Source organism: Habropoda laboriosa, unplaced genomic scaffold, assembly GCF_001263275.1.
Source record: "Habropoda laboriosa isolate 0110345459 unplaced genomic scaffold, ASM126327v1 scaffold786, whole genome shotgun sequence".
In the NCBI taxonomy this organism is placed as follows: Eukaryota; Metazoa; Arthropoda; class Insecta; order Hymenoptera; family Apidae; genus Habropoda; species Habropoda laboriosa.
Genome location: NW_017100969.1, coordinates 629,916 through 640,450, shown reverse-complemented (window position 1 = coordinate 640,450; position 10,535 = coordinate 629,916).

Below are 10,535 nucleotides of genomic sequence, written 5' to 3'. Positions count from 1 at the left end.
AATTGAGTAGGCAGATACTTTTGTCGTAACTGTATATATCTGCACTTGCAAGCCATAGCAACAATTTTTCCTGGACAAATATACCTGCTTACAATGCTCTAAGGATTAACAGCAATGACAAAGGTGTCCTAAGAATTAGTTAATAATTTATTGTAATCTATAATTGCTGTAAACAGATCTATATTTCCAGGTATTGAAATATAACAGGTGATCACATTCGTGGAATTCGTATTCTTGTCTGAAAAATTTCAATATGCTATATTATAATAATAATGGCACCTCTGATTGATGAATTTTTGTTATAACTACAATTTTTCAAAATATCATATCGAATTTATTTTATCTGACACATACTGAGTAAAACTATTACGACGACTGAATTTTTCTAACACATAGATCCGTATTATTAATCATCAGTAATTCAAGCTTGCATTTTTATGGTATTTAGTGCTCCTTTCACTTTAGGTCTTCAAGTCAAGCAGCTAGAAGAATGAAGTATATGTATGTACGTACAATAAAGACTTCTCTGATTCGCATAAGATATACTGGTAACATTTTGCTGACTGGTTCTGTTAAGAAAAATATTGTTTCCTGCAAAAACATTTATAGCATGCACGCGCACGTGTATGTTCATATAATTTTAGGCCTAAATTATTACAGTCATACAATTTAATTACATTTACCAACATCAAATGACTTTCGATAATTTTGGCTATTTTGCGGCTATTTAAAATTACTCGTTCAATTATTACGCGGTTTCATGCGCAAAATTTTCCTACTCTATTAATCGACGTTAAAGCATTGCAACAGTAGCTTGTTCAAACGCCCTATATACCTGCTGTTACAAACCTAGAGAGACGAGTAACTAATTTTACTCAATTAATAGGTCAATTGAGGAGTTTTCTAAAAAAAGAGCCCATAGAACAAAATCGTGAATTAAGCAAGTTGCATTGGAAGCTTTAGATTAACCTACAGATCATCTGTACACGGGTTAACAAAAAATGCTGCTCTAACCTTTATTGATGGAATATTGAAACGAAATGTGGAGGGAAATTTTTCCTAAACATATTGCGGTTAATTAAGAAGGATTTACCAAAAAAGTACCCATAAACCTATAGGTCTCACTCGCAGAAAACTCCTGAATTTTTCTCGAAACGAAATAACAGTAACATCTGTGAATTCTCTTCACAATAGTAGATGACACTGTGAAAATAACCGTACAATCTTGTTTCTGGTTTCCAGTCAAAAGAGGCAGCAACAACATCATCACCAACAGCACCAGAACTATCAACAACAATATCAACATCATCATCAGCATCAACAACAGCAACATCAGCATCAACGCCAGTATCAACACGCCTCCTGGCACAGGACCACTATAGCATCCTGACCACTGTGACCTTGATACTGATCGCAACACGAGTAATCCTGGTACAAGAAGAGAAAGAATTGTTCTCCTTCGCAAAGAAGCGTATCAGCACGATTCCTTTTCCAATTTCGATCTGCGGAAAGAAATGCAGAGTCGCAGGAAAAGAGGCACAATCGAGACCACTCGACAATACTGGAAAAATGTTTAACCTGTAACCAACCGGTCTCCGATATTCTTTGATGATCATTGATCACATAGATTACCTGTGTACCACGTAGAGAACCACTGCCTTCTGAACTCCTCGTCGTTTCTTTTCGTAGAGAGTTAAATTTTCACTTTATCTCGAGTCCCTTTTTTGAGGCCTCTTACACGAGTGGGATCGTTTTCGTAGAATTTCCAATTATCCTTTCGCCCACCATGTAAATGTTTTATTTCGATTGTAAAAAGTTTTGCGTTCATTGGACAGATCGTTAGTTTTTAGTGCTTCGATGACCGATCGTTATCTGAAAAAATTACTTTCAGGAAATGTACGTTATAATTACCCCGAGTATTTAAACTCGTTTTTTCTTGTTAATATTTTAAACGAAAATTTTCTTGCAATCACGTTAAAAGTTCTGTTATTAACTCCTCAGATACAAACACAATCACTGTGATGAAGACCTATAAAGAATTTGGTTTTGACTTTTGATGCTATATATATTGCAAATGAAATACTCAAATAGATGGTTATTTATCTTATCACCAACGGACGGTTTCCTTTTTTATTCTTGTCGTCTTGTTTTTGCTTCTGGCGGAAGAAGTTTCGAAGTAAAACGTCTTTCCACGAACTTTACAACTGAATTGTCCGATATAGATCTCGGTATTACTCTCCTTGCTTGCGTATATTGTTACAATTAGTAAATTCTCTACCAATATAATACGGACTTGCCAATGATTTGCGGTTCTACCTTGTCTATTTTGATTATAAATAATCGTAGATTTTAGCACTGTTGCATTCAGAAGTCGGAACAGTTTACAATATCATTATTGCATTCTTTTTCTTTCGATGAGGTTAATATGGAGCATTTGATCTTTCAGGTCTACGCCTCCCTACAGATCTGTTACAATTTTTGATTTTATTTTCTGTTTTGTGAGTATCAGTGTTGTGGTTAGTTAAAATCATTGTGGTCGATTTTCTGTCTTGCCATTTCAATACTACGGCGTTTCTATTACGCAGGTCGATCAACCACAGCTGAAGGTTAAGTTAGGTTAGGTTAGGTCAGAGAGTGGGAGATGGAGGAGAATTTGTGACGTTTCCGGTGTTAATTAGCTAATAGCGATAGAGTAAGGCTATCGCACTTACTCTTCCACGAACAACAATATGTGACGATTAAGCCTCGTATGAGCTAGTGATGGCGATACATTTGAATTGTATTGGTATATATTGATAACCAGAGTATCGATACACATGAAATTGGGAATGAAATATCGATATTATCGGTATCGATACTTACGATCAAATTAGAAGTAAAATCCAAAAATGAAAATAAATTATTTATTTAAATTAAATGTTTTAAATATATAATAATGCTCTAGTGATATGTAGAATATTTCCGTCAAAATTTCAGTCTTCGATAGACAGTAAACCTAAAAATAAGAATTACTGCAAATGTTCTCCATTTAGACGATTACGTTACGGCTATGGAAAGCGTGTTAATCTAAATATATAGCTTTAAATACAACGGTCGTATCGAAATTTCGATATTTATGGAATAAGTTGTGGAATAATCATCATATTAAATATCGATATAAAATATCGATATTAGGATTGAAAAGTATCGTTATCAAAATATCGCCCTTCACTAGCGTGAGCAGTCGATAACAGATGAATCACGGGCCGATTTTCGAAACGTGGAAACGCTGACTATGTATCGACTATATAGTAAGTCGTATGCTTTCCTTTATTTCATTCAGAAATCTTCTAAAGCGCAGGAAACTATTTTTATTATTCAGGAATGACAAAAAATTGTTAGTTTTCAGTTTTCTAAATCTTAAAAAATGTTAATACATTTCCTGAGCTTTCCTTTACGATAATAGTTTGTTGTATGTGATACATGTGGAAATTAGGTACTAGGTGCTATTAAATGTTTGCCTTGTGCGCCGATACATGTAGGAAGACAAACGGGAAAATAATCTTTTCACTTTCTTATTCTTCTATTAGCGCGTGATATTACCGACTGCTGGTTGAAAACTACTTATCTACCTACTCCGAAATTTCTTCTCAAGTGGAGATAATCTATTATATGTATAATCCTAGAGTAGTGGGGATGGCCTGTTCGCCTGTTTTCTGCTCATTTGTTTGAGTATGCGCATTGCAACCTTCAGGTTTGCGTGGTCGACATATACCTTGATATTATAATATATCTTCCTTTTTTCATTTCTTTTCTTTTACGCAACAATGCAGTCTTGAATCTTGAATCGAGTATCATGAATTTTCAATACTTGTGCTAAGTATAGCAAATAGGTTTGCATACATGTAAAACTATTGTTGTGATTTTGTTTGTAGTTAGATTACGAGCGACGAATTTAACTGCATTTCATTACCAAAATAAACCAAAAAAGGCAGGTTTGTTTGAAAGCAAGTTTTCTTTACCACAATATTAATGATTCGTTTATTCTTATCCGTTTATTCGTAAATATCTTGTCCAAGACAATACAACATTTCAATCCTTTCGTTGAGATGTGGGATAACCCGGAGTATTGTAAACAATCTGGCAGTCCTTAATAATTATTTTCTTTATTAAGGGAAAGGAAAAAGTTCGACACCCCTGTCCGAAATAGAAGATAAGTAAAAAAAAGAAAATCTCGAGCTGAAGAACGAAGTGTGTAGCGCGATAAGTGACAATCAGTTGTGAAGGTTCGTGGATCGGTACAATATACGAACTGTAACAGAGACTGTCTGCTAACAGAGACACATGGATCGGTAGAACGTACCGGTGTCAGGTTTGAGGGGTTAATCATTCTTTTTCAAATTCTTCGTACTTTATGAAGACAAGTAACACTCCGGGAAACAGTGCAATATATGAATATCGTGACAAAAAGAAGATTTTCGCACCCTAATTAGTATATCAATTAAATTATTATATCAATTTGTTGCAAACGTTTACTTACTGTGAACTATCGCAATAGCACTTGCTGAAGCTGCTAATAACTGTTAAAATTAAAAAATGCGTTCTTTAGACAACATTATGTTATCAACTTTGAATTGAACTTCTAAGCTATTCCGATGAAATGGTAAAATATTGTCCGATTGACTAATTTTTTCTACAAAAGTAGATCGATCGATTATGGTGAATAGCAAAAGATATTTAATCACAGTGGTTAAAGATGGGATGTTAAGATTCCGATAGAGATAGAAGGATGGATTGATAGCAAGATGTAAATAAAACTCGCATGTCTACCGTAGTGTGTGAGAAATGCAATGTATCATAAATGGATATAACATCATAGTATCCCGATGCTACTGTACGATACGTATCCGAAGATGAACTTGCATAAAAGTATAGTTGATAGAACCGATATAGCGAGGTCGTAAAATCGGTCAGGCGTCAAAGAACACGTAATTCGAGCGCCGAAACAGAAGTTCGAGGTAGATAAGGAGCTCGGAGCTTCGTTCAGGGCCGCGAGATGTCAGCTCGGAGATGCTTCTTCCATTGCGGTATATTTAAAAAATTTGTATACGTCTTAATTCTTGTCAGCTGAAGGTTCAGTTTTACCAATATGGCAATCGCCATTGAGCAGGCGGCAATTGAGGCTTAATACCGTATAGCTTTAACGAAAGATTGTAAGCAGAAATTTGAAATATCAATTCACAAATGACTCACGGCCCTGTATGCAGCTGCATCAGTCTTTAATTTCCGACCTATCGAATCGATGATCTTTTTACTCGCGCGTCCTCATCGGGTAAAATCTAGTTGCTTATTAATCGTCGAATTATAGTTTGATTTCTCAACGTCGCGTTGAGGTTGTTCTCGTTTTAACGACATTCAGATTAATTGTTGATTTAACATCTGAATTAATTTATCTCCGAAAAGAATACAAACGAAAACCTGCAGCGAAATCAGTTTCGATATTTATAAGAATAATGTTTTTAATGAACTGTATAATTCTTGTTAATTCAAACATAAGTTCTATGTTTTAGTTTGTTATTTTCTCTGAGTCTAGATTCGGTGATTAATTTTGATACTATTGTTATTTAATTGTTGTTACGATTGTTTCGTACTATAACTGATTACAAATATTGTCGAACAGAGTAATAAATAATACAACATATAATAGAATACCTATAAGTGACGAAACGTGCAATAGCTTTTAATTCTTCGCAATCCTATCAATGAAGACATGCGATGCAGTACATCTATAAGTCTGGTTTACATGTAACTAGGGAAACATGCAGATTGTGTTAACATATTTGTACAAACTAACAAGCGATGAAATTTATTGTGCAGATAATCTTGATGATTCAATTGAAAAATATCACGAACGAATTCGAATGAAAAATATTTCATATTCATCCGTGTGATTTAAAGGTTATTTATAGAAAAGAAATTATTTTGAAACTCAACAATGTGCCGCCGGGGCTTTCGCGCCCTTGATCACGGACAACTTAATACACCTGCGATTAATTAGATCAAATTACTTCTTTTACAGCTCGCATCTGTTGAGATTTAAATTTCTCCGTGACATAGTTTCTTGAAATATTCGTGATAATAGTTTATTTGTGTATTAATATTAAATATCGGAGCGAAAGGTGAAGAGAATAGTTAATGGACATTGATGGCGTAGACATACTGATTATAACTGCAAGACATCGGTAAATATGTAAAACGTGAGAACGTCAATTATACAATGGAATGCAAGACGTCTTTGCAACTCATAAAAACTAGTAACTGACTATCATCATTTAACAAGAACGAGATGGAAATGTGTCTGATTATGAAAATTAATTGTAAAACAATTGACGAGTTTATATGAGATTCACATTCATATAGGTAATATAGAATTAAAGGTCATTGTAACAAAAATAAAAGAATGATGCATTGTCAAGAAGCATGAATAATTGATTTGATTCTTACTGAAATAAGATATGAAATAGGCCGACGAGCAGTTTAATGAGCTCTGATCAACAAAACGTTATAGACGTCGATATTTGTCAACAAATGTTTAATGGCTTTTACTTCGTTTGCGCTGAAAACCATGATCAAAACCAAGCAAATTAATGTTTCATGAAAATTGTCAGCGCCTGTTGTCGTTAACTACTTTAACTGTTTTCCAGTCGAATTTTTTCGCCGAAAAACGTTCACTTTCATATATATTGTTCATTGGGCAACTCTGCCGTAACATACATACAAGGCTAACGCGTGAGACATTATTTGTAACCACGATTACGTGTCAAAAGGAAGAAAAAGGGGAAATGTATAACTATATGCGTCTGAAATGACGGAAACAGGTGCTACTCGATAGTTAAAAAGGAAAACGATAAACTATTTCAGAAAACGTACGGGAAAAGCGTATATAGATAAATCTCTTAGGTAGAAAAAATATTTTACATAATGTACACATAGAGTACGCACATATAACGTGTAATAAAATATCCACAATTGAGTGTACCTACACATGCACGAAAAACGACCCTTTAATATTTCTCGGTATTTGCCGTTGCTCTGAGTGGATATCTTGCGATTATATCTCTGAAATCATTCATAAAGCATTAATAGTAGTCGTGTTGAGGTAAAATGACAACCGAGCAATGTTGTAAATTCAATTGTTTCACTTTATGACGCTAAATCTACAATTATTTCTGTCGTGTAAAATACAAAATTATTATTTTAACATAATTTTCAATTGTCGAATTAAAACGAACAAGATTTTCATGAAAAGGGATGTTTTGGATTGTAATTTATCGTTCGAGGTATTGTAATGTGTCGTGAGGATGTTTTGACTCATAAAATGCTGTTCTATAGTAAATATCGATTATGACGTCACTTCCACTTTCGTTGAACCTGATAGAGTGTGCAAGTTAACGAAATTGAATTGTGATTTAACGAAAATTACATGCCTGTACCCTTTATCTTTTGAACAGATTAAATTGAAGCACTTTGAAAATTTCACGAGAACATACAACAGATTGTTGAAGTTCGATTAATTTCTCATCGACGTGTCGCGTCGCGACGATGCGATTAAATATACATACACCATAGTATGGAAATAGTAAACGTAAATGAACTATTCGGCTAGTATAGCTCTGTAAGAAAGTTCGCAATTAGGCCGGCAAACACCGAGAAAGTCGATTGTTGTCAAAGAGAATTCGAACAACTCGAGTGCAACTGGAATAACAAAAGGAGAGCTCCGACATTTCTACGGGACGTGGTTTCGTAAACGGAATTGTATACTATTAATACACGTATCCAAAATAGATGAATGCACTTGATGTCCGATTGTGCGTTCCTGAGTTTGCAGTTAACAAGTTGCTATGTATCATTCTGTTTCGTTAACGATTCATACTTTCCATGATTTATGAATGAGGAAAATGTTCCATATCACGCAGTCCGATAAGGGCGTTAAATAATTGAACACGTTCCGCATGCGCGCGTATACTGGGTGGGTAGATGCACGTGTGTGTATGTGTGTGTTCGCGTATGCGTGTCAGGTTCTTAACGAGTTTATGAAGAATACACTTGATATGTAAAACATTTGTTTCTGCCAAAAAGTATCAAGATAATTTGATTACATCGAGAATGAGAGTTGGAATAAACTGTATAAGATATATATTTGTATAAAATATCCGTCGAGAACTTCTAAAAGATTTACACGTTTCTTTACGTTGTTTCAATAGTCAATTTTAATTTTTAAAAAGCACCCGTTGTTGAATAACAACTTTATAAAAAATGTACCCAATATTTATTTTTAATTGCAAAAAGACATCTAGGCATTATTTTAATTTTTGAGACAAAGGTACTGATGCCTTTTCATATCACTGAATTTTGTTTTTAATATGTGTTTCTAGTATACCACCAAAAAATATATTACTTACTGTAAAAATACTTTTTTTTAATAACTGAGGACTTCAATGGTAGAAATGAAAACTAAAGATTGAGTACACAATCTTATTTCATAATATATTATAAATTTGTTTGTCATGCTCAACAAATAACTTCCTTCTAAACGTAAACAAAAGAAATTGTTTGGGTGTACACTATATACAACTAGAAAGATGTCCTTATTCTCTATCATGGAATAATTTTTATTCAGATATAATTATTGTTAAGAAGCATTTAGATAGAGACTGAGAAGAGACTGCTCGACATCGTGTTCACTGTGATCATGGTTCATAATATTAATTACTATCATTACCTTCAATATCACGTGCCACGTGGAATGTATGGATTTATACCTGTTTGTTTATTTACTGTTAAGTAGCAGACATAAAGGAAGCCATGAATGAAAGGTTTTGTGTGGTGTAGAGAAGAGCCAACTTTTAAATCAACCTTGACTGTTTATTCGTTAGATTTTATTAGCTACATAAAAACAACTAAAACATTATTTTGTTGATATATATTGTACGGCATTATTGATTATAAATCATAAATAATCTGTAAATATACAAAACCAACATAGTATCCTTTATCTTTCCTCAAAAATTATCCACACAGTCCTTACATCATTAAACATACAAATATATATATATTCTATAAATGGGTATGATGCTAATAAAACATAAATAATTGAAACAAATGTAATTTTATCAAAAATATCATTTGTACATTTATAGTTTATCTATTTGTGGAAAAAATAGATTGTTTTATAATTTTCTTTATAACCCTAATATTATGTTTCTTTATCCAGCAATATGTACAAATATTACAAAAGGACCTTATAATTTTCAATTTGCTCTTTTAAGATACATAAATACTATGTAAGAAATTATATCAATGTAAGCTTGTTTAGGTAAGTAAAAGAAAGTGCAAAATATATCAAATAAATATTAAAATATCTCAAAGCATATGTATTTAAAAAAAGGATGTACACATATGCATGTACATATAAAAAAGGGAATATTTATTTACAAAAAAGTAATAAATATTTTGTTTTATTTGATTCAAAATGAAGTTAATTATCAATTACATAAAATAACATTAACGTACACAATAGATTAGAGTTTTATAAATTTATCTTTCTTAAGAACAACACTATCCTAATTTAATTTTGTAATTTCATTAAAATGTTTTATACTCTTGTTATTAAAATCTGTATAGTACTAAACATGAAGTTTACTAAACAACAATATTTGATATTTAACAATTCATGAAAGTCTTCTATAAACATATGCCTGAAAATAATTCAGTAAATTAATAAATTGTTAATATCAAACAAACATTAAAAAAGTGTTTTTGAATGTATTCAATTATTAAGTTTAAAGTTGGCGCCACTGTCACACGTGTTATCCAAAAATTGATTATTGAGTCTCTCAAATTGCTTGCAGTTTTCACATAAACTGAACGATTAATTTTTTTTAAATGCAGCTCAAGTAATTGCTATAATCCAGTTGAAAAGAATAATAGCATTTGAATGTACAGGGAAAAAAGTACAAAGCAAAAAATACGTGTGACAAGAATAAGTACTATATCGTAAGCGGCCATTTTGTTGCAAGTACACGCGCGCAGCTTCTCACAAACGAAAAATAGGCTGAGTTTAGTGTGCTTTGCGTACGTAGAATTTTTCTGTCGTGGGATACGTTTGCATTGCTTTTTTCTCTCAAAGAGAGTATCATAACTTTGTATTAAGTACTGTGGCAATTAACATTGTGTTCACTTTTCACGAGAGGCGTCGCTGTCAGAGAAACGTGCAAACGCGTTTGATTGGTCAGAACAAAAAAATCCGCGAAGATGCAATCTGCATGAAATATCATATAATGCGACGTAAATACATTAGTATGTGCAACGACTGACTTAAACTATTTCGCGATAGTTTCGGACAAAAAGTACAATTCTACGAGTGTTAGAATTGTGGATATTCAACTTGCGTTTAATGGTAGGTAGAAGCACATCGGTTTATTATAATACATGACGCACAGAAATACATGCATGCACACATAAACGCATATTTCAAAGAGGTAGAGGTCACTAGC